Here is a 23,999-nt window from a genome sequence, read left to right on the forward strand (position 1 = left end):
TCCCTTTTGGTTTTGACTGTCCTGAACAACTTGGTGTCATCTGCAAACTTTGCCACCTCACTGCTTACCTCATTTTCTAGATCATTGATGAACAAGTTGAACAGGATCGGTCCCAGGACTGACCCCTGAGGAACACCACTAGTTACCCCCCTCCATTGTGAAAATTAACCATTTATTCCAACCCTTTGTTTTCTGTCTTTTAACCAATTCCCGATCCATGAAAGGATCTTTCCTCCTATCCCATGACCGCCTAATTTACATAAAAGCCTTTGGTGTGGGACTGTGTCAAAGGCTTTCTGGAAATCTAGGTATATTATATCCACTGGGTGCCCCTTGTCCGCATGTTTATTAACCCCTTCAAAGAATTCTAATAGATTAGTTAGACACGACTTCCCTCTGCAGAAACCATGCTGACTTTTGCCCAACAATTCGTGCTCTTCTACGTGCCTTGCAATTTTATTCTTTACTATTGTTTCTACTAATTTGCCTGGTACTGATGTTAGACTTATCGGTCTATAATTGCCAGGGTCTCCTCTGGAGCCTTTTTTAAATATTGGCGTTATATTGGCCGTCTTCCAGTCATTGGGTACCGAAGCGGATTTAAAGGATAGGTTACAAACCACTGTTAATAACTCTGCAATTTCACATTTGAGTTCTTTCAGAACCCTTGGGTGAATACCGTCTGGTCCTGGAGACTTGTTACTATTCAGCTTATCAATTAACTCCAAAACCTCCTCTAATGTCACTTCAATCTGGGAGAGTTCCTCAGATTTGTCACCTAAAAAGGCTGGCTCAGATTGAGGAACCTCTGTAACATCCTCAGCCGTGAAGACTGAAGCAAAGAAATCATTTAATCGCTCCGCAATGGCACTGTCTTCCTTGATCGCTTCTTTTATATCTTTATCGTCCAAGGGCCCCACTGCTTTTTTAGTGGGCTTCCTGCTTCTAATGTATTTAAAAAACATTTTACTATCATTTTTTGAATTTTTGGCTAGCTGTTCCTCAAAATCTTTTTTGGCTTTTCTTACTACGTTATGACACTTAATTTGGGAGTGTTTGTGTTCCTTCCTATTTTCCTCACTAGGATTTGACCGCCACTTTTTAAAAGCTGCCTTTTTCTCTCTCACTGCCTTTTTAACATGGCTGTTAAGCCATAGTGGTTCTTTGTTAGGTCTCTTACTGTGTTTTTTTATTTGGGGTATACATTTAAGTTGGGCCTCTGGTATGGTGTCTTTAAACAGTTTCCATGCAGCTTCCAGGGATTTTAGTTTAGTTACTCTACCTTTCAGTTTCTGTTTAACTAGCTTCCTCATTTTAGTGTAATTCCCCTTTTTGAAATTAAATGCCAGAGTGTTTGACCGCTGCGGTGTTCTTCCCAACACAGGAATGTTAAAAGTTATTATATTGTGGTCACTATTTCCAAGCGGTCCAGTAACAGTTACCTCTTGGACCAGATCCTGCGTTCCAGTCAGGACTAGATCGAGAATTGACTCTCCCCTTGTGGGTTCCTGTACCATCTGCTCCAAGAAGCAGTCATTTAAGGCATCAAGAAATTTAATCTCTGAATCCCGTCCTGAGGTGACATGTACTCAATCAATATGGGGATAATTGAAATCTCCTATAATTACTGTGTTTTTTATTGTGATAGCCTCTTTAATCTCCCTTAACATTTCAGCATCACTGTCACTGTCCTGGTTAGGTGGTCGGTAATATATTCCTAATGCCATATTCATATTAGAGGAGTGAATTGTTATCCATAATGGATTCTACGGAACACTTTGATTCCTTTAGGATTTTTGTTTCATTTGATTCTATATTATCCTTCACATATAGTACCACTCCGCCACCCGCACGACCTGTTCTGTCTTTCCGATATAATTTACATCCCGGTATGATGGTGTCCCACTGATTGTCCTCATTCCACCATGTTTCTGTGATGCCTATTATGTCCACTTCCTCCTTTGATATGAGGTACTCCAGTTCACCCATCTTATTAGACAGACTCCTAGCATTTGTGTAAAAACACTTTAAAAAACTACCACTATTTATATGTCCGCCTTTCACAGACGCCTTGGATTTTTTTATATGTGATTGTTTCACATCTGGTCTTGCCCATATATTATTTCCCACGTTCCCTATCTGACTAACTTCTAGGGCATCCCTATCTATGGAGCCTCGTGTAAGAGAAGTCTCCGTCCGATCCACGTGCTCCCCCACACCAATCCGCTTTCCCATCTGCCTCTGGCTTGCCCCAGTCCTCCAGCACTGGGACACCCCGATGCGGCCAGCACTCCCGGTGCAGAAGAGGGTGGCCATCGGACTATGGAGACTGGCCACCCCTGACAATCACTGGTCTGTTGACCACCAGTTCGGAGTCAGCAAGGACACCGTGGCTACATCTACACGTGCACCCAACTTCGAAATAGCTTATTTCGATGTTGCGACATCGAAATAGGCTATTTCGATAAATAACGTCTACACGTCCTCCAGGGCTGGCAACGTCGATGTTCAACTTCGACGTTGCTCAGCCCAACATCGAAATAGGCACAGCGAGGGAACGTCTACACGCCAAAGTAGCACACATCGAAATAAGGGAGCCAGGCACAGCTGCAGACAGGGTCACGGGGCGGACTCAACAGCAAGTCGCTCCCTTAAAGGGCCCCTCCCAGACACACTTTCATTAAACAGTGCAAGATACACAGAGCCAACAACTAGTTGCAGACCCTGTATATGCAGCACGGACCCCCAGCTGCAGCAGCAGCAGCCAGAAGCCCTGGGCTAAGGGCTGCTGCCCACGGTGACCACAGAGCCCCGCAAGGGCTGGAGAGAGAGTATCTCTCAACCCCCCAGCTGATGGCCGCCATGGAGGACCCCGCTATTTCGATGTTGCGGGACGCGGATCGTCTACACGTCCCTACTTCGATGTTGAACGTCGAAGTAGGGCGCTATTCCCATCCGCTCATGGGGTTAGCGACTTCGACGTCTCGCCGCCTAATGTCGATTTCAACTTCGAAATAGCGCCCAACACGTGTAGACGTGACGGGCGCTATTTCGAAGTTACTGCCGCTACTTCGAAGTAGCGTGCACGTGTAGACGCAGCCCGTGGGAGCAGTGCTGATAGAGGTAAGGCTGGCCCCCAACATGGACCCACCCTGGGAAGGGGGCTACTGGGCCAAGGAAAGGGGGCATCTTTTGGGGAGGGGGCAGTGGCAAGGGGATCATCTTGGTCATGGAAGTGTCTTCCTTCTCCACCCTGCAGGTCATCTGAGACATCAGCACGGCTCTCCTGCAAGATGTCATCATCCTGGAGGACCTGGATGCCACTCTCGCCAGGTTCGCATACCTGGGGCTCCCCAATAGTTTCAGAGCCCTGGATGGGATGCACATGGTGATCCGGGCTCCAGACCACAGTGGTGATGCCTACATTAACAGGAAGGCTACCACTTGGTGGTACTCCAGGCCCTGGTGGGCATGAGGGGCCATTTCCTGAATTTGTACATGGAGTGGCCAGGCAGGGCCCATGAAACCTGGGTGTTCCAGAATTCATGGCTAGGATGCCAGATGCAGGAGGGCACATATGTATCCCCATGAAAGCTCCTGCCTGGGGACATCACAATGCCCCCCTGCATCATGGCTGACAGCATGTACCCACTGCACTCATGCATCCCTATACTGGACACACCATGCTGGCCCAGAACACCTTCAGTGGCCACCTCAACAATGCCAGGGGCACAGTAGAGAGGGCATTTGGGAGGCTGAAAGGGAGGTTTCGCAGCCTCCTCACCAGGCTGGATGTCAGCTTCCCAAAAGTCCCCTCTGTGATCACCACCTTCTGTGCCCTCCACAACTTAGTGGAGGGTAGATGGGATCCCTTTATCCATTGCTGATCCATGGACCCAGGGGCCAGGTATGAACAGCTGCCCACTGTCTCATATGAACAGCCTCCAGGAGCCACCAAGCCAGCTTGACTCGTGTGGTTGGAGACAGGTCCACGACGCAGTGGGCACCTTTAGGGGGAGTGGCTGCTGGAGGGGCGGCTGCGGGTGGGGTGTGGCTGTGGGCTGGGCTGGTGAGGGGGCGGGAATTTGGATGAGGTGGGTGGCCAAGGCCTGGGCCACAGCATCCAGGCTGCTGGCCAGCCCCACCACATGTTCCGCTCCATTGCCAGCCACTCCCAGAGCAACCCAGTCATGTCCTGCACAACCGCCTGGTTGGCAGCTGCCTCCTCATCCCTCCAGCATCATCTCCATGAGGCCCTGCCATGGCTGTGAGGAGGATGCAGGCTGGGGCGATGGGGCGGCCTCTTATCCCCCTGTGGTTTCGGCCTCCTCCAATGGGCTGCAGTGGCTGCCCAATGACAGACCTGTGGAGACAGAAGGGGACAGTGGATTGGCCCATTAGTGCTGGGTCCCAACCCTGGGGGCGGACAGGTCCCCTGCTCCACTGGCCCCCACCCTCCTCCCCTGCCACCCAATGGCCCATGAGCCCCATGGGATCCTGGGTGCCCAGAGGTTCCTGTCTGGTGAGGGTCGGGCTGTATTTGCTCCCTGTCTCCCATCCCCAGACATATGGGCTGCAGGGCAGTTCTGGGGGCCCCAGTCCCTGGCCCTTGTGGCATCTCAGTTGCCCCATACATACTGGCTGAGACCTCCCAGGGCTCAGGCAAGGCACGAGTGGATGAGGCTTAGCTGGGTATCCTGGAGGGGAGGATGATGATGAGGGTCCCTTTGCTGGAGCCCTCATCATCGCCCTCAGTCTCAGTGGGCTGGTCCCTGCATGGGGAGGCTGGTGGTGCTGGACGGGCCCACCTCCTCATTGCTGTCTGCAGAGCAGGGACTGGCAGTGTCAATGAGGTGCTGTGGGGCAGCCGCCTCCCTCAGCCCCAGGAGCCTGTGCAGCTCGCTGTAGGGGTAGCAGTGGAGGGGCTGTGCCCCCGACTGGCTGTCTGCATCCCGGGCTTTCACATATGTTTGCCTCAGCTCCTTCACCTTTATCCGCATGCTGCTGCCAGTGCAGTCAGGGTGGCCTCAAGTGGTGAGCCTAGTGGCCAGCCTGTCAAAGGCCTCAGCATTCCTTTGGCATGCGCCAGTTTGCTGAATGTCCTCCGGCTCCCCCCACAGGGCAAGGAGGTCTTTCAGCTCCCCCTCACACCAGGAGGGTCCCCTCCTGGAGTGGCCCTTTCCTGGGCACTGTGAGCTCTTGGACTCACCATCCAGGACCCCCGGGGGTGGGGTAGAGGGGTGCTGGTGTTGCTGCCATGGTGGGCAGGGGGTGCGGGCTCTGGGTGGTGCATCGAGCAGGAGCTGTCTGAGTGGGCCCCTCGTGCTGCCCCTGCTTGTGGCACAGTCTCAGCTTCCTGACTGAGGTTGCTGTGGAGCTGCTCCCTTTCAGGCAGCCGGCAGGGACCATAGAACCCTGAACTACACAGAACCATAGAACCATAGAATCCTGCCTGGGCTGGCCAGACTGTCTCGGTCCTCCGCTGGGACTGCCTCCTTGGCAGACCCCCTGACTTCGAAGTAGTGAGTGCAGAATCTCTACACACATCCTACTTCGAAGTTAAACTCCCGGGAATGGAGCAGTGGCTTTGAAATTAGCCTCCCTTACTTCGAAATTAATTTGGAAGTCAGGAAAATTGCGTGTTGAAACTCTGCAGGCTATTTCAAAGTAGCCCCTTACTTTGATGTTAACTTTGACGTATATTTGTAGTGCAGACACAGTCAAGGTCTCCCAAACCACACTGCAGGAGCTTTCAGGCTGCCACGTCAACTTGAACAATGACTTTCACAATGAACCATTTTTCTATAGTTACGGTCTATCCCGACTGTTCTCATCATGACACATTTGTGCCACTAAGATACCTTCAAAATCACATTAAGTGGCTTCTCAACTTGCATACACTTCAAGCATCTTTCCGCTATTTCCTTGCATTGCTACTTAGAACTGCTACCTGTACTGACACCAGCTAGGCAGCTAGTGTGCTGAGAGAGTAGGGTCTCCTACTTTCCTTGTGCTCCCCTGTCTCTCTCTATCTTCCACCTCTTGATTTATAGTTGGTCCCTTCCCCATAGAACATCTTTTTGGTTGCTGTTTGTACAGCACCTTGCACAGTGGGGGCTAACTCAAGAGTAGGGCTACTAGATCTTTCCACAATACACATAATTAATATAAACTAATGGGACTGGATAGGAAAGATATACAAGGGGTATATCTCTACTCTCCTAACCCTAAAGGATTAATGTGGCCCTGTCGACGCCCATTGGCTCCACCTCCAGGTATACTTAAAGATGAATCCCAGCTGGGAGTATAAAGACAGAAAGTCTGGAAGTGAAAGGGGCAGTAAGGAAAGTGTGAAAAAAACAAGAGGCAGCTGAAAGCTTGCCCAGGACAGGGCTGTAGATATTAGTTACAGATGGTTTGGTGGCACAGCCATTGGACTAATTGAGGACTGAGCATTGTAAGAGCACTATGTTGTGGAAGGAAAGATGGAAGACCATGTTAGGTCAGTACACTGGAAGGGGTCTGTTCTATTTGTGATTCACACAGACTGTGTGAAACTTGGCCAGAGGTCTGAGTCACTAAATGCCTGTCTGAGGAGACCAGAATGGCCAACGATGGGCACCACGAATGGCACAGGCTGAAAAGAGCGTAAACGCACCCACACCCCTCCAGAGAGCACTTGCATGAGGGGAGTGGCGTTCTGGTACACAATGGAATGAGCTGTGTGGATGAATGCTGATCAAAGGGCAGGATCTGAATGTCCAGGGAGTGAGAGCGAGGTAATATTCAGTGGTGGAACGAAGCCAAGAGGGCAAGAAATATCTGCTCTGAAGAGGGCAGGAATCATCATCATCATCATCAACAACTATGGGCTCATCTCCTGTTCGTTTCCAAAGCCTCTCTCGCTATTTCCTTCCATCTTTCCCTGTCCAATGCGGAGTGGCTCAGTTTCTGTAGACCAGCTCCACACCAATCTACTATATCATCTACCCATTCTCTGTGGGGTCTGCCTCTCCTATTCGAACCCTCCATTATGCTGAATACCAGGGTCTTGATTTTTCATTTATCGTTCATTCTGCAGACATGCCTGAATAACTGGGACTGTCTGCAGGGCAGGGGCAGGGAGCTGGCTGAGTACGGTTCACTGGCTCCTCTTTTATTTTCATTTTTTTAAACAAAAAAGGCACTGTGTATTTCATCTGAGATTTACTGGGGGAGCCCCGCCAGTCCTGGCCCTGAAAGATGTGGGGATGCAGACAAGTTGTGCGAGAGGTCAGCTGACAGGCTTGGCTGGAAGCCCGTACAGGAGGCAGGCCTGAGTTTTTCCACCAGTGAAGCAGATATGGACTACCAGGAGCCCAGACAAAAGGTGTTTATGGACCTCTGGGCCCAGAATTCAGGAGGACAAGGCCAGATGGAGGGAACGGATGTGTTCACATTGGACTTTGTTACTACAGAAGGAATGGGAGTAAGTTTGATGTGCTAGGGGCATAAAAAGAAGCAGGCCACAAGAGGCACAGGGTGACTATCAAGAGGGGGCACTAAAGAAAGAGACCCTGCTACAGCACATCCAACCATTAGAGGCCATGCCTAAAGTCAGTTCCTGCATGGCGCCCCTACCAAAGTCAGGCTCTTGAGCAATTAACAAGACACAACCACCTCTCTCTTCATTTGGAGCAACTGCAACTAATTCTGAAATGGAAATTCACTGAGAAAAATAAGTGACAGCTCATTAGGGGAAGGAGGAGGTAAGGGGAGAGATTCTCAACTAGCATAAATAAGTATTGCTCTGTCAAAATCAAGAACCATGGAATTTCGACCAGCTGTGTTATCTAGTCCCTAATCTCCAAGTCAAATAGTTCTTCAGCAGTACAAAGTAGCAGAATATCAAATACAGGCAAATAAAGGCAAATTGTTCTGTGAGGCAGCAGCTTGGCTTCATAAGTGGTTGAAACAGTAAGGGGTAAACTTTGAAATCATTCTGCCAGGGTTTATCCAAATGACACCCATCAGCATGCAGCTAAAGCTCCATGTACCACTTTGAAAACTCTGCCCCCAAGTCTGAATTTGTCAAGATCTATCAAACTCTGCCAGACATCCCAAAAGGTGCTGGTAACGTAGAGATGTTTTTAAATTTCCTTCCTGTCTCCACACTCAGACAAATTAATGGGAATAATAACCAATCATACTCGAGGAAATTGAGCTGACTGTGAAAGATCTTCAACAGCAAATGGCCCCTGGGCCAGATGAGCTCCCAGTGGAGCATCTCTAAGTTTTAATGAAATTTTTCCACCAAAACTTTATAAAAATTATTGTGAGCTCTGGTTAACTATTTCACTGCCAGTCCCACACTGTGCTTGGTGCACCACCATCAAAATGCAACATTCCAGGACAGCCAATGCCTATTGGTCTTCAAAGGAGGCATATTCTACATGGGCATGACTGTGGCATACAGTAACAGTCAAGAAACTGAGGCCAAACAACTGAAGAGGTCACTCTACTGCTGCTATTTATGTTCAGAGTAACTTCTGGAGCGTATCCCAGCTCGCGTGCAACAGACGATGAAAGTTGTCAGCTCCTCCAATGGGGTAAATTAGCATACAATGATTCATTATCATCTGAGAATTTGGCCCTGTACTTTTTAAAGTGATAAGTTAGCAAGTTTAGAGCATTCTGAAATTCCAGAGACATTATGTCTATTAGATCATCCTTGTTTATTGTTTGTTGACCCTCTCAAAGAATTTTCATGGCATTTTGATAGAAGATTGCCCCTTACAAAGACTGTGTTGACTCTTCCATCACAACAAATTGTGTTTACCTGTGTTGGATCATTCGGTTCCTTTCCACTAGCCCTGGGACAGAAGTTACATTCACTGCCTGTAATTGTCACATGTGCCTCTGGAGACTTTTTTTTGGAAAGCCAGCATTGCATCCGCTGCACACCAGGCGTTGGGTGTAGCTGCATGGGTAGCAGCTTTGCAATTTAATATTTGAATTCCTTCATAACTCGTGCATCTCCCCCTCCTGGCTCACCACAAGTGAGATCATGGGGGGAATGTCTCGTTTGAGGAGCCTACCTAGGCTTAGGCAGGAGTTGAACTGTTTTGTGCATGACTACCAGTTGGAAGCTCAGATGTGTACAAGGTTTAAGCATGTAGAAAGTTAGATGGGTTTTGAGAATCTAACTTTTGGACTAAAATCCGTTAATTCATTTGTAGATGTAGCCCAAATTGGTCCACTAAAGACGATTACAGCATTGTCTTGCTAGATAAGCCAAAAGAGAGCTCAGGATAGAGTATGCTAGACTTGCCTCTGGCAAAAACCAAGCAATCCTGTAGCACCTTAAAGACTAATACATGTATTTGTTAGATAATGAGCTCTCGGGGGTAAGACCCACTTCCTCAGGCAGCATTTTTCTGAGAATCTCAGTGGTTGGCCAACTTTTTCAAAGGAAACACGTTCTCACAGTGCAAGAGCAGCATATTGTGGGTGTCAAGGGCCCCGTACTGCCCTTCTTCACAAACTACAGAGACTCACTGCTGTGCATGACATTTAATTCTCTGCACCACCAAGCAGGATTTCACTAGCCATGGACCACACTCTGAGAAGTGCTCTGTATACTCTCCTTCTTCCCACTCCACATGCCTCTCTCGGCAAATCTGCCTCCTCTTAGCTTCTGACTGTTCTCAGCAGATCTCCTTCACCAGAGCTTGCAAGAGGAACCAGCCTAATGCCAATTGCATCATCTCTGCTCTGCTACTGCATTGGGGAATTTCTCCCCTAGCCTCGTGCAGCTCCTATAATATGTTTCAGTGCAGCTGGAGCTGGGCTTAGCAGCTGGAATTGATCATGCTGTGATTTCCATTAATATGTCTCATGTCCAGCTGGCATTTGATAATTCTTTATGGACTGAGTGCCATATCCTCTGATCTTTCTTCATAATTCCAGTGTGGTTTTGTTCATTCTCAGCTACAAGTTCTGATGTTAAAAGTAAGTCTGAGCATATCAGCCACAGTGTGCAAAATTCCAGAGATTCCTCAGCAGTGTGTTGCCACAACGATTCTTCAAGGGGAACACGAATGAAACACTGCCATTAGGCCACTGTGATGTCTGATCTCTGCACACAAGTCATCACCCCCTGCCAGAACCCAATTAAGCTCAAAGTTTCACAGATGCCAGCAGTGGTGCAAACTTCAAACCAATCTGTTCTCTGAAAGCCTCTTCAAGTTAAGAGATTTTAGGTTGTAAAAGCCTTAAGCACCAAAGCACATTTCTCGACAACATCTCTTGGCCCTTAAGGAGCAAGCAATGTTTGCAAAGGTCCCCAAGAGAGAAGGGAATGACAAAGACATGGTGTGAAGGAGCAAATGGAGTAAACGATCAGTCTGTGAGATCCTGCCTCCAGTTTCCTGTTCTTAAAAAGCAGCAAGAACCCAGAAGGTCAGTGCCAACTGCATCCCTACTATACTCAGTTGTTTACAGGTGTATGGAATGGAGCAGTTACTCAAAATCTTTTACTTAAAGGAGCAGGGCGCAAGTCCTCAGCTGGTGCAAACTAGCACTGTTGTGTTGATGTCAGTGGAGTTATATCAATTTATTCCAGTTGAGGATCTAGCTTATAGATCTTTGCACTCCACAATGAAGCCTGTTAAAAAAGTGTTTAATTTTAATTGGAAAAATACAGTGTACTTTGTCACAGTTCAGTTCAACTGAACTTATGTTCCCGCCATGGTCCCTTGAGGGCGTCCACTCTAGGTTCTAAGTTCCTCAGCTGTTGCCAGTCTCTCTCATCGCTCTCCTTCAAGACAGGTTTTTTTCAGGAGATACATTTCCCTGCCTACACTGGGATCCCCCGAAACATTGTCTGCACAGGCCAATGTGTACTCTTTGCTTTTTCTTTGAAGGCTACGGATAGTCTAACTGCCAGCAATTACAAGATACAGCAGACATCTTTCTGAGCAAGCCCCTTTTATTCTTTAGGTGAAAGCATTACAGAGAAATCCTATTAAAACAATTTAAAAAACTACATGGTTTCTAAGAAGCGTGTCAGAGGTCATCCCAGTGCTGGCCTTTGACTCAGGTAGGTGTCAATTTTACAAAACCTGAAACTGTGTTTCCCCTCCTCAAATGTGTCATGCCCACGTTTCCATTCTTGTCAGGCATATTGTTAATATAGTCCTTTGATCTTCCAGGCCTTGTAGCTGTTACATCTTCTGCCTTCTCCTCCTCACAAGAATAGCCTACTAAGCTATGTCTACACAGAGATTGCTATTTTGGGATACATTTGTATCCCAAAATAGCAACACTGTAGCTTTCCCCATCCTCAAAATAGTGGTGCCTTCTTGAACATGGTATTCAGGTTCTGACACCGCTCGTTATGCAAGGAACTTTCGGAGTAGCTGCTTATCGCAAACTTCCATGCTGTTTGGACAGCACCAAGTTCAGAATAAGGAATTTCTAAATAATTTACTCAATTTGCATAGTGCAAAGTGCATATATTATTTTGAAGCCATCTTGCCACATGGACATAGCCATACAGTCCTGGCTCTTAATATTATGTAAACTATTATTTTAATAAAATGGGCCTCAAAGGCACATATCATTAGTTCCAAAAGATTTCTTGAAGGTACGGAGGGAAATTTTGCTTACTTAATAATTATTTTTGTGTGAATGAAGAACAATGATTCTGTATGAACTGCACAACCATTAAACTAAACAGTATAAAACTGCACTTTCCTACCCTTTTATATTACAGACAATCCTTGGCTACCTTTTCTATTGTTCAGAAAATATTTTACAGCAGAGATGGTTTTGAAGTGTGGCTCCATGTTAATGAAATGCATTGACCCTGCTTTTTTTCCGTAACTTGAACTAGTATGTTTCAGGAATAACCACAGCAAAGCCAATGGAATGCTATGTAATTGTGCTGCTTTAGTCCAGCTGAAGATCTGTTAAACAAACAAAAGTCCAAAACAGAGGAGCTATCATAGAATCATAGAACCAGAAGGGTCCTTGGGATGTGATAAAGTCCAGTCCTCTGCCCTCTCAGTATCACCTCGTGTAGATCTTCCCTTGCAGGCGTTTGTCTAACCTGCTCTTAAATATCATCAGTGATGGAGATGCCACAACCTCCCTAGCTGTGGCTTTGCTGGTTCGGAGAGCGTCTTCATAAGTAGGCCATTTTCAAATTAATAAATATGTTTTGTGAGTCTGTGTCTTTGCCCTTTTTTATTGAGCTTCTCTTTTGCTTTCTGTGAATCTCATTAGTACAAATTAGGGAGAGTCTCCTGCAGTTTAAAGGTGGACTGCCAAGCACACAAAGGGAATAAACACAGAGTTGGACTTCAGATCCCTGCTCTATTAAATGTGTCCTTTGATCTTCTTGACTAAAAGCCGGACTTTGGTCTGTCTTGTACCAACATCACTCACAAATTACTTCCCCATAAACTCTGTTCCTCTCTGCTCAGATTGAGCCGTGACCTTAAAATACTTGAAAATTGTCTTCATTTCTGTTTCCTTATTTCTGTTGTGCAGTAAAACTTTATTGGAATTGAATGTACATTTTATGAAAAGTCATCTGAACTCAAAGCTGGTAAGAAGAGAGAAATCAAAGACACAGCTCTCATGTCTTTGCCTATGATAGTAGGTCTGTTAGTGCAGTGTCTGTTAACGATGTTCCTCAGAACACTGGTGTTCCATGAACAACTTGCTGGTGTGCCACGAGAGTCTTGACACTTTTTTGATATCACACACTGACAGTATATATTTTCTGCTATTAATGCCAGATACAATGCTATTTCTTCATTGCTATGATACGTAATTAAATTACTTCATTTTGTTTTTCCTGTATATATATTGTTGTTTGGTCTTTTTAGTCCAACAACAATTTTTGAAGACAATTTTATGGATGTTCTTCATAAAAATATATTATTGTTTGGTGTTCAGTGGTCTCAAAAAAGATTAAGAAACACTACATTATTGGTAACAGAGAGGGAGCCGTGCTAATCTATCTACTATCAAAACAAAAAGCAGTCAAGTAGCACTATAAAGGCTAGCAAAATATCACGAAAGCTCACCTAATAAATTATTTTGCAAGTCTTTAAAGTGCTACTCAACTGCTTTTTGTTTTGATTTTACATTATTCATAGATTGTACAAGTCTGTGTAAGGCTGTAAGAATCAGAATGGGAGGCAAAGAAGACTTATCAGAGTGGAGAAAATGTATGGGGTGAGACCCTCAGGCTATGTCTAGATTACAGGGATTTGTTGACAAAAGTTTTTGTCAGAAGACATCTTCCGAGAAAACATCTTTCAACAGATCGTGCCATTCTATTGGCAAAACAGGAAACTGGAAGCACAGCAGACAGGGCTGCCTGGTTCCCGGAAGCCTTCTCTGTCGACAGAGGGCCCCCCCGGAATGTCCAGACCGGCTTTCTGTCAACAGGTCTGTGTCGACAGAGGCGTTATTCTTTGTGGGGAGCAGGGTAGAGCTGTCAGTAGATGTACTGTGGTCTGTTGACTTACTGTCACTGGAAGCCCTTGGGAATCTGGACACCGTGTATTTTGTTGGCAAAACAACCATTTTGTTGACAAAACCCTCTAGTGTAGAAAGAGCTGCAAGTGCTTCAAAAGGGGGTAAAGCTCTGTTGAAGTCAAGGGTACAATAGTGATTTGCCAGAGCTGAATCTCTAGAGCAGTGGTGGGCAACCTGTGGACCACAAGCCATAAGCTGCAAGCCACTGGTGCTCCAGCTGTGGCCGATGGACGTCCGGTTGCCCCCTTCCCCATGTGCCTCTTGCATACTGAGGGACAGGAGTCCTGCACTTCCTACACTTCCTCCTTCCTCCCAGAATTTTCAGAACCATGAATCACCTGAATTTCCTTTTTCCACATTCTTCCCCTCCCATCCCAGAGCTGGAACTCCATGAATCAGCTGTTCATGGCACTCCAGTTCTGGGCAGGAAGGGAGGGGCAGGAATGGAGTCTGAATCAGGCAATTCATGGCTCCAAAAGTGTTTGGAAGGAGGTGGAGGAGCAGGTAAATGCAGGGCTCCAGGGCCTCTATGTGTAAAAGGCACATAGGAGAGGAGATTAGGCTGAAGGGCCACGGGGCCTCTGATGGAACTCCAGTGGGCTGTGGGCTGCTGTGACCAGTTCAGGCAAAGGAGGGCTGCACAAACAGCCCACGTAACCTTCAGGGTTGCCCATCACTGCTCTGCTTTTTTTTTTTTTTTAAGTTGAACTATGGACCAAATAGCAAACTTAGGTAGTAAGTAAGTAATCAGGTACTTACTTACTTGGAAGTAATCAAGCTCCTAACTCCCTCCAGGAGCATTAGGCACCTAAATACCTTTAAAGATCTCAACCTTGCTGGCTTAGAGAGTGTCTTCACAAAGCAAATTTAACTCTCTATGGTAAGTGCTGGAAGTGTTCCCAGGCCGTAGCTAATCCGCCTCACATTCTGTCTTCCTGCCACTGGAGTGATATGTAGAAAGGACTGTCTACAGTTCTAACATGAAGATCTGCCTCCCTTGTCAAATCTGGGAAGAGCAGGTGAATGAAATCTTCCTTCAAATAGTGAGATATAGGTGCACCTCCACACACCGCCGGTGATATAGGTACAGGCATATGCACAGTGTACTCTTAGTGGCAGAATATGTGCAATGCTGAGCAAATAGAAATCTCCCACATCTCCAGTTAATCTGGAATTGTGGAAAGGGAGATCTCCAGGCAGCCTGTATGATAGAAAGGGCCTGGGACTCAGAGCTGGGGCCTGTTCCCGGCACTTCGCCTGACTTTCTGTGTGACCTGTCATAAGTCACTTCTCTCGCTGATATTGTCCATCTCACCTGTTGTTCTTAAGGTCTTCGGGGCACTTGCTACGTGTATGTTTCTTCTTTACATGTGCCTTCAATGAAGCCTCTAAGGGCTACAGAGTTCTGGATAATTAAATCTGATGGAGAAATATTTTCTCCATCAGTGACAAAAAGGGGGATGATGTGGAAATGCCCTAGAAGATGATGTGAGCTAGGTGCAGCCTGGCCTCTGTGAAGTAACTTTATATTGCTACAGTCCTTTTTTCTTCCTCAAAAAAGATTCAGCAACATTTTTAATGGACAAATTCTCCCAGAGCAATCAAGAACAGCTTTTTAATTAAGAGTGTGTCAACTATAAAAGGACCAGAGACAATGATGCTCCGGAGCTTTCAAAAGCCCTGCCTGGAGAATCAACGCTTTTGGGTTCTCTGAGTTGGCATCTCTCCAAAGAAATCTTGAGTCACCATGCTGATGGGGAAGTTTAATGCCTGAGAACCGTTGTGCATAGAGGCGAGTGCTGGACGAAGATAGATGCATTACAGAGGGCTTTCAAGTTGTTGGCATCCCTGCAGCTGTGTAAATTTCCTAGTGTACAGAGTGGCCTTTGACATCCAGAGATGTGCACGGGCCTGACCAAGAACATAAATCTGTTGTCAATAATGCTGCACCCAGCTGCAAATACACAGAATAGCAGGCAAGCGGCTAAGAGTGAAGAGCAATAAATCATGCCAAAAACACTTGACAGCTTTATCGGGGGGGGGGGGTGGCTACTCATAGAAGTGTAGGACACTTCTCCATGCACCTGCTCTCATTTTAACAAGATCCCTATATCAGATGACTGCTACTTGCATTATGTCTTAATTAGAGTGGAAAATTTTCCACCCCTGCTCTCTATTTTTATTGTAGCTTCCATTTATCCCCATAATCCTACCAAATAGACTTGCTGTGTGTCACATAGATTCTGTAGTAGATTCAGCCTTACATCCTTTGCAATAGTCAGACAATGCTAACATCTGTTGAATCTAACAGATGTGGCTATAGGCTCAGTCAACCAATCACCAGCCTTTTGGTAAAAGGCTGATTTTCTTTTTATCAGATTATTCCTGATATGCTGTGCCTGATTCCTGAGTAGGCAGGTGCCTTGCTTTCAGCAATTAAGAGAAGCATTATGGAAAAATGCATCATTATTAAAGAATTTTTCCTATAGCTTGTACTGGCTCTTGAGAATATCTCAGTACAAATCAATGCTATATTTGTCACCAGAATGTGGCTTTTGGGGCTCAAATCCTAGGCTGGTGTGAACTGCAATATCTGTATGGAGCTGTGTTAATTTACATCAGCCCTTTGAACTCTACTGGGCATTTGAGGTTACTAGAAAAGTGGCATCTATTCTTAGCAGATGTATAACATACACAAATAGTTAATAAGGCACCAGTAGGTGATGCTCTTTAAAAAATAGCATATTGCCTGGCTTGTGTAGGAACAATAAAACCATGTTGTGCACTACCAATGGTCACATGTGCACCTGTGTACGTGGAGCTTTCAGCATAGCATCAGATGTAGGTTTTGAACCCAGGCCTGCATTTGGAGGCCAGAACATCACTGCAGCTGCTGAGGCACATGGATACTGAAACAAAATGACTTAGATGAACTAACTTTCCATTTCAGTCTTCCTGCTCCCTCTAGTAGACACTAGAGGTGCATCTGCACGTGCAAAAAACTTCGAAAAAAGAGGCCCTTTTTCAAAAGAGCGGGCGGAGCATCTGCACACATAAACCTGACTTTGGAAAGAAAATTGAAAGTACGGGGCTCGGAAATCAAAATCCGAACCCCGATTCTGTATCAGGAAGATCTCTCCCTTTCGAAATAATAAATCAAAAGAGTACATGTGTAGATGCTCCACAGACCACTCTTTCGAAATACAGGGCCGCCATGGCACCGATCAGCTGGAGTGCGGGGCCGATCCAGCCAGCAGCAGCAGGACTCTATGGTCCCTGCATTCGGCTGCTTTAAAGCCACGTGCACACAGAAAACCCGTGTCAGGAAGCTGAAAGCGTGCTAGGAGCAGCGTGCGTGTGAGCTCCAGTTACACACTCCAGCCATGGCTGGCAGCCAGACCCCCTGCAAGCCCCACGCCCTCCCCCCCCACCCCGAGCCCTCTCCAGCCTCCCAGGGCTCCCAGGGTGAGAAAAAAGATGAGCCTCCTCCTGGACGGAGCGGGAGCTCCGGGACCTCCTTGGCCTCTGGCAGGACAAGGAGGTCCTGCGCCACATGGGCCTCAAGCGGCGCAATGCCACAGCCTTTGGCCGCCTGGCAATGGGCCTCCGCAACAGGGGCCACCCAGAGCGTACCCCAGACCAGGTACACTCCAAAGTAAAAGAGCTGCTGCAGGGATATGGCTGGGTCAAGGACCAGGCCGGACGCTCCAGGGCAGGTCCAGTGACCTGCCCCTTCTACTGGGAGCTTCGGAGCATCCTGGGGCCCCAGAAGAGTTCCCCCCCAGCGGCCTTCCTGGAAACCTCTGGGGAGGAGCTGCAGTCAGCGCAGGCGGAGGAGCAGCCTGGATCAGGGACCCCGGAGGGCAAGGGGACCACCAAGTGGTCGAGCGAGGAGGGGGAGCTGACCATCCTCATCCCCTCCCGCTCCTCCAGCCAGGCGACCGAGGGCCGGACATGGCTGGACCTCGCCGAAGGACCCTCTGGTATGTACAGGGAGGGGCACACACCTACTCCAAGGGTGGGGGAGACGCAACAGCTAGGCGCCCGCACATGGGACTGGTGGTCCCGGGCTGTACACAGGCCAGCCCCCACATGGGATGCGGCACCCTGCAGTGGCACATCAGCCACGCCCAACGACCGCCTTCAGTGGACAGCGTTGTGAGCCGCTCAGGGGTGGCGGCTGGTTGGTGCCCGATGGCGCCCGGGGTCCACATATCGCAGGCTGGGAAGGGCCACCTGCGGGAGAGACCCCTGGAATCACACCCAGGCTGGGAGGCCCGGTCTCGGGGGAGGGTGGGGGGTGGGTTGGTGCTCCCTGGGGGGGTCAATATTCTTTGTGGGGGTGGGCGCCCCATGGGGTGGGCTCGGGCAGGTCCACCACAGCCGGGTCCCCTCCATTCAGTGCACACTACTGACATGTTCTCCTCTCCACACAGCCACACCATCCAGGAGCTGGGAGAGCGCTGCACCGTCCCTTGTGCCGGACAGCCCACCTGCTGCAGCCATCTGGATGCCACCCTAGGCAGGGAACCATTGGGGCCTTGGCCGGAGGGCCCCCTGGAGGACTGGGGAAGACACAGCCACCCAGTGTCAGGCCAAGGTGGCCGAGGAGCACCTCCAGCTAGCCCGGGCTGACATGGAGTGGCGGAGGGCAGCCTGGGACAGGATGCTGGACACTCTCCAGGGCATTGGCCAGGGCGTCCGGGAGCACACAGCCATGATGGCCCGCTTGCTGGCCCCCCAGGCAACTCCCCCTGCTGGCCCTGCCCCCACCGCCCCCCCGAGCCTGTCCCTGCCGCCCCCCTGAGCCTGCCCCCACTAAGCCTGTCCCTGCTGCCCCCCTGAGCCTGCCCCCACTGAGCCTACCTCTGCCGCTGCCATCAGGCTCACCCACCGCTGCTACTTGCCGGTGCTACCAGAATCTCCCCCCCATCCCCGCCCCCGACCAGGGACCCTGCACCCAGGGGAGCGGGGGTCCAGGGGCCGACAGGGTCTGCAGCCCACCACCCCTGCCCCAGAATGAGTGCCCCCCTCCAGGTTACATGCCCCCCTCCAAGTTAGGTTTACCCCGTACATATTTACCAACACCCAGTTTGATATAAAGTTTGTTTATTGTTCACCACCCCATGCTGTGCTCCTTGGTGGGTGGTGGATGTGCGGGTGCGGTGCTGGTGGGGATGGGGGGGGCAGGGATGGTGGGTGATGTATGTGAGTGGGATGTGGGTGTGCGTGTGGGTCAGAGGTGACTGTCACCAAAAGCCTGCCTGAGGGCCTCCTGCATGCGGTGGCCGTCCTGGTGGGCTGGTGAATGGGGGCGGTGCTCAGCTGCTCATAGAGAGCGCTGTCTGGAGGGCCTTCCCCAGGGACATAGGCATCCCCCTTTCCCTCCACAATGTTGTGTATGACTCAACAGGTGCCCACCACCTGGGGCACGTTGGGACCCCGACCTCCAGGCGTGTGAGGAGGCACCTCCACCGCCCCTTTAGGCGCCCGAAGGCCCACTCCACCACATTGCGGGCATGGTTGAGGTGCTCATTGAACGCCTCCCAGGTGAGGTCAAGGTGTCCGGTGTAGGGCCTCATGAGCCACGGCTGCAGGGGGTACGCTGCATCTGCCACCATGCAGAGCGGCATGGTGACGTCCTCATCCACTGTGATCTCCCTTTGGGGGACAAATGTGCCAGCCCCCATGTGGCGGCAGAGGCCGGAGGCCCGGAAGACCCGGTCTTCGTGGGTGCGGCCGGCCCAGCACACGTAGAGGTCGATGAACCATCCCCTCATGTCCACCAGGGCCTGGAGCACCACCGAATGGTAGCCCTTCCAGTTGATGTACTGGCCGGCGCTGCATGGCGGGGCGTGTATGGGGTTGTGCATGCTATCCAAAGTGCCAATGCAGTTCGGGAAGCCCAGGTCCAGGAAGCCGGTGACCATGTTGTCCACATGTCTCAGGCGGACAACCCTATGGAGCAGCATCGCATTGATGGCCCTGACAGCCTGCAGAGAGGGAAGGGGGACACATGCTCTCTTGTGGGTGTGGCAGTCGTCGCCTCTCACCTCGGGCCCATTTTGCCCCCCTCCCGTCCAGCCCCTGGCCTGTGCAGCCCCTGCCCACCTCCCATCCGGCCCCTTGCAGGGGAGGGTTCCCCTTGCCCCAGCCCCTCCACCTTACCTCCATAAGGACAGCCCTGACGGTGGCCTTGCCCACCCCAAACTTCTGTCTCACAGAGCAGTAGAAGTCCAGGGTGGCCAGCTTCCAGATGGCGATAGTGACCTGTTTCTCCAGGGGGAGGGCTGGCCGCATGCAGGGGTCCTGGTGCCGGAGTGCGGAGGCAAGCCAGTGGCAGATCTCCTCGAAGGTCCGCCTCAACGTGTGGAAGTTCTGCAGCCACCTTTCCTTGGCCCACTCCCGTAGCACCACACGGTCCCACCAGTCGGTGCTGCTGGGGTGGGTCCAGAGGCGTCGGGGAACCCGGGGGAGGAAGCCCCACAGCCCCAGTGGGGACCTTACAGCCACCCGATGAGCTCGGGTGCAGCTGCGGCGAGGGAGCACAGCGCTGCCAGCAGGGCGTCCATAACGAGGGCGTCCGCCTGCAGGAGCTGTCGCTGGGCTTTCATGGGCATGAGTGGGCTCTGCCGGGCAGGAACAGGCTGGGCAGCGCTCGGCTCATGTGCAGGGGAGGGCGGAGGGAGGGGCCCTTCAAAGGAGGCGGCTGGCTGTGGCCCTGGAAGGGCTTGTCGGCCATGGGACCCCTTCCGTGACGTTTCCTGCCTCCCTTCTGTCGAAAGAGGGCTTGGAGCCGTGTGGACGCTCTCTTTCGAAAGGGCGCTTACGTGTAGACGCAGCTTAACGGTGTTCTTAACAGGAACAGCTATGCTGAGTCTGATTAATTCGAGAAGCAGGCAGCAAAGCTCATCTTCATTCGTCAGTAACAAGCAGTGCTGTGGCAGCATACAGATTAACAAATGGCCGCATCTGGACTGCTGTGTTCGATTCAGGGGCCACCATTTTGAAAAGGATGTGAATGCATTGGAGAGAGGCTGTTTTCAGTGGATGTAAGGAGGGCTCAAGTTATGGTGGGAGACTTCTAGTTTGGCTATTAACATGGTTTAAAAATTGCAGGGGTGGGGGAAGTTAGGTGATTTTTCAACTGAACCAACTTGTCGAAATCAGCATAAACTTTTCAGATGTTTATGTTACTGACTGTTTTTTTTTTTTTGCCAAAAATACGCACAATGTTGAGGAGTAAAGGCACTTCAAAGTGCTCACGACTCCTACGCGCATGCCAGCACTTCAGTTTGACACTGCGAAGTTGCCATGGGGGACAATTAGCCTGCGTATTCACCCCAGCACTTCATTACTAATCTCCCATTGCCCTGATTACCAAGCCCCCTTCAAATTTGGGGACAACTGCAGACCCAGCCCACATGATGTCCACAACCAGGTTTCGGGGGGTTCGTCCAGCTCAGCCAGTGTTAGATTCATTGGGGCACAGGGCAGGAAGCCAAAGGCCTACTCTGTAGGGCAGAAGTTTAGGGCCCTGCCACCCCTGCCTGAAGCCAAACTTTGAGCAACTCAGCTTTGTGGGGACCACTGGAGCAGGAGGTCCCCAAGCAGTTGCCCTGTTTGCTATCTCCTAATGTCAGCCCTGGCTCTTATCTGCAGAAACCCTGTTGTGGCACTGGTGGGCTGGTGGAGCATGCCTGGGGGAGGAGCTCAGAAAGAAAAAGGCTGAGAATGCCTTCTCCAAGATACAACTTCTGTGCAGTTAGACTCTTGTATACCTTTGAGGATCTGACCTTAGAACTTTATGATATACTTCCCCGTTTCTGAAAGTCTTCACTTGTGGTGTTAGATTAGGTACTACTGGAGAGGTACTAATATATAAGGTACTCCTGGGCTGTGTCTACACTACAAAAATAACTTTGAAGTTGCTTACTTTGAAGTACACGCACCCTACTTTGAAGTTAAACTTCAAAGTAGGGCACTATTCCATCACTGGAAATGGAGTAAGGACTTCACAGCTGGGCTCCCAAAATGCCCGTGATGTTATGAAGGTGTCTAAGGGTGCATCTTCACAAGGCACTAAGTTCAAAGTTAACTTCAAAGAAAGGGAAAATATGTGTAGACTCTCGGCTGGCTTCTTTGAAGTAATGCCTAATTTCAAAGGTAACTTCAAAGTTTGTTCCTAGTGTAAATGCACCAACGGTGTTCAGAAGTGTTGATCCCTTACTGAAATCAACTGGAGAAACTCTCTGCTTCCTCCTTTCTCCATTATTCAACTGAAGAAAAGGGCTTTCAGCACAAAAGCTCATGACCAAATAAATGTGCTAGTCTCCACAGTGCTACAGGTCTGCTTGCAGTGTGTGACATTACAGACTAACATGGCTCCCCCTCTGACATTATCCCCTCTTAGGGAGAAGTCCCATGGAAGAGAACAGTTATGGAAAGGTGGTGCAACTTAAAGAAAATCTCACATGCATTTCTTTGAACCTTTCTTGCTCCCACTGCCCACTAGCCGCATTGAAAATTCTAAAGATTTCAATTGGTTTTATTGCTCAATACTTTGGAAACCTGGCCCCCTGTTTTAGGTCCCTTAAATATGACATTTAACACCTAAATTTAAGACCCTGTGTTTAAAAATCTTGACTTTCCAGAGAAAGCCCAGAAAGGGAAAGGGTCACAATACTAGTAAGAACAATCATATTGTTACTTTATTCCTCCATAATAAGTGGATTTAAGCCAATAACAATGACTTTACTTTTTGTTCTTTCATTTTCTACCTTGTATATTGGACCAATAATAATATCTAGTGTTCCATCTGCTTCCAGATTTTGAGATGACTAAACTTCAACCTATGTGTCAGCAGTGACAACCTTTATCTGGATGCAAATACAGTGCAGCATATTTCTTTGACTTGGGGTTTTAATTTAAAAAGATTCTTCTGCTGTTAGGGAGTTTTTCTCCTGATATTTAGTAGAACTAGCACAAAAATTGCAATATTTCCAGTTCTTCCAATGTGCCTCCACTGGGAAGAGCACTCCTGGTATAGCAGAAGTTATTAAACATAAGAACAGCTTGGCATTAAATCGACTTTCTACAACTGCTAGAAAATTAGTCTGCATTAAACTGCATTTACATAAACCAGTGCAGTAATACTACGCACTGTATTTTATCTCTGTTTTGGAGGGTGGAGCAGGGGGTGAGCATAGATCCAGCCATACTCTGGAGATCAAAGTAGCATTCAGTGGATACGTTAGTCCCATTAAAAGTCTGTTAAATAATCACTAACTTCAATAAGTCCTATATTTTTAATATCCTTAACACTAGAGCCCAGAACTAGCAGAAAGAGAGCAAATTCCCAAAGATGTAGTGCCACTATTCAATCATAAAAGCGCTAATTTGGAACACTGAAGTAATTACTATCAAGTGTTCTCCAATAATTTCTGTCACACAATGCTGTTTTGGGTAGCTTCCTGCCTGGTATGCGCAGGGTCTGTTCTTCTGACAGATGTGAGGGATCAAGCCGAGGGATTTTTTTCATTCTGTACAGAATATTTTAATATTTATACTGAGCCTGCTCCATTGAAGGGACAGAATTTGACTCAGCTATTCCCATAGAGTATACTCAAAATCTCACCACATGTAGAAGTACTGAAATGGCCCCTTCTAGAGAAATGTTCTGTGGAAATATTTTTTTTTTTCCTTCACTGAAAAATGGAGAAGTGAGTTGCACAATCACATCTGTGAATTCCAGTTATTTCAGTGAAAAGTTTCTGGAAAGAAAAAGAAATCTCAAAATAGCTCAATAAGCATTCCTAAAATTAAATATTTTGACTTTCTGGTTTGGAATTCCCCCTTTTTGGTTTGTTTGTTTTAAAACATTTCATTTTATTGAAACCTACATAATTATTCAATTTGAAATCATATTTTTCATCTTTTATTGTGGTTGTTTTCACCAAGAAACTCGAATACTTATTCTAAAACTTTATTTTTTTTTTTTTTTTAGTTTGGCCCCTGTCCCCAGCCATCAGTCATGAGCCCAGCTCAAACGCTGAGGTGTTCTGTAAATGTGGTTGTGAGCTGCTGCAAACCTCTTACTGTGAACAACATTGAACCAGCTGATTATCGTTGAAGACTTTAGCACGTTTAGAAAAAAATCAGCTTTTATACAAAAAGGATTCTTCTCAGCCTTAATTAAGGTGCAGTAAAACAGCCTTATAAAAAAAGAAAATCTTCACAATGAGGATCATTAAAAAGTTAGCATTAATGAATAGTGACCCTATAATCATACAAACCAAATATTTCACTTATTGGATTTGAGCGGCACTCCCCATAAGCTGAGCTCTTGGGTGGCTACCCAGCAGAGATTCAGGGCCACCGAGCTGAGGAGAACAGTGCCCACAGTGGTTAACATGTGTTGGTATTAGTGGTGCACAGCCGCTCATGCTTGGATGAGTATAACAAAA

Source organism: Carettochelys insculpta, chromosome 4 (assembly GCF_033958435.1).
Source record: "Carettochelys insculpta isolate YL-2023 chromosome 4, ASM3395843v1, whole genome shotgun sequence".
In the NCBI taxonomy this organism is placed as follows: Eukaryota; Metazoa; Chordata; order Testudines; family Carettochelyidae; genus Carettochelys; species Carettochelys insculpta.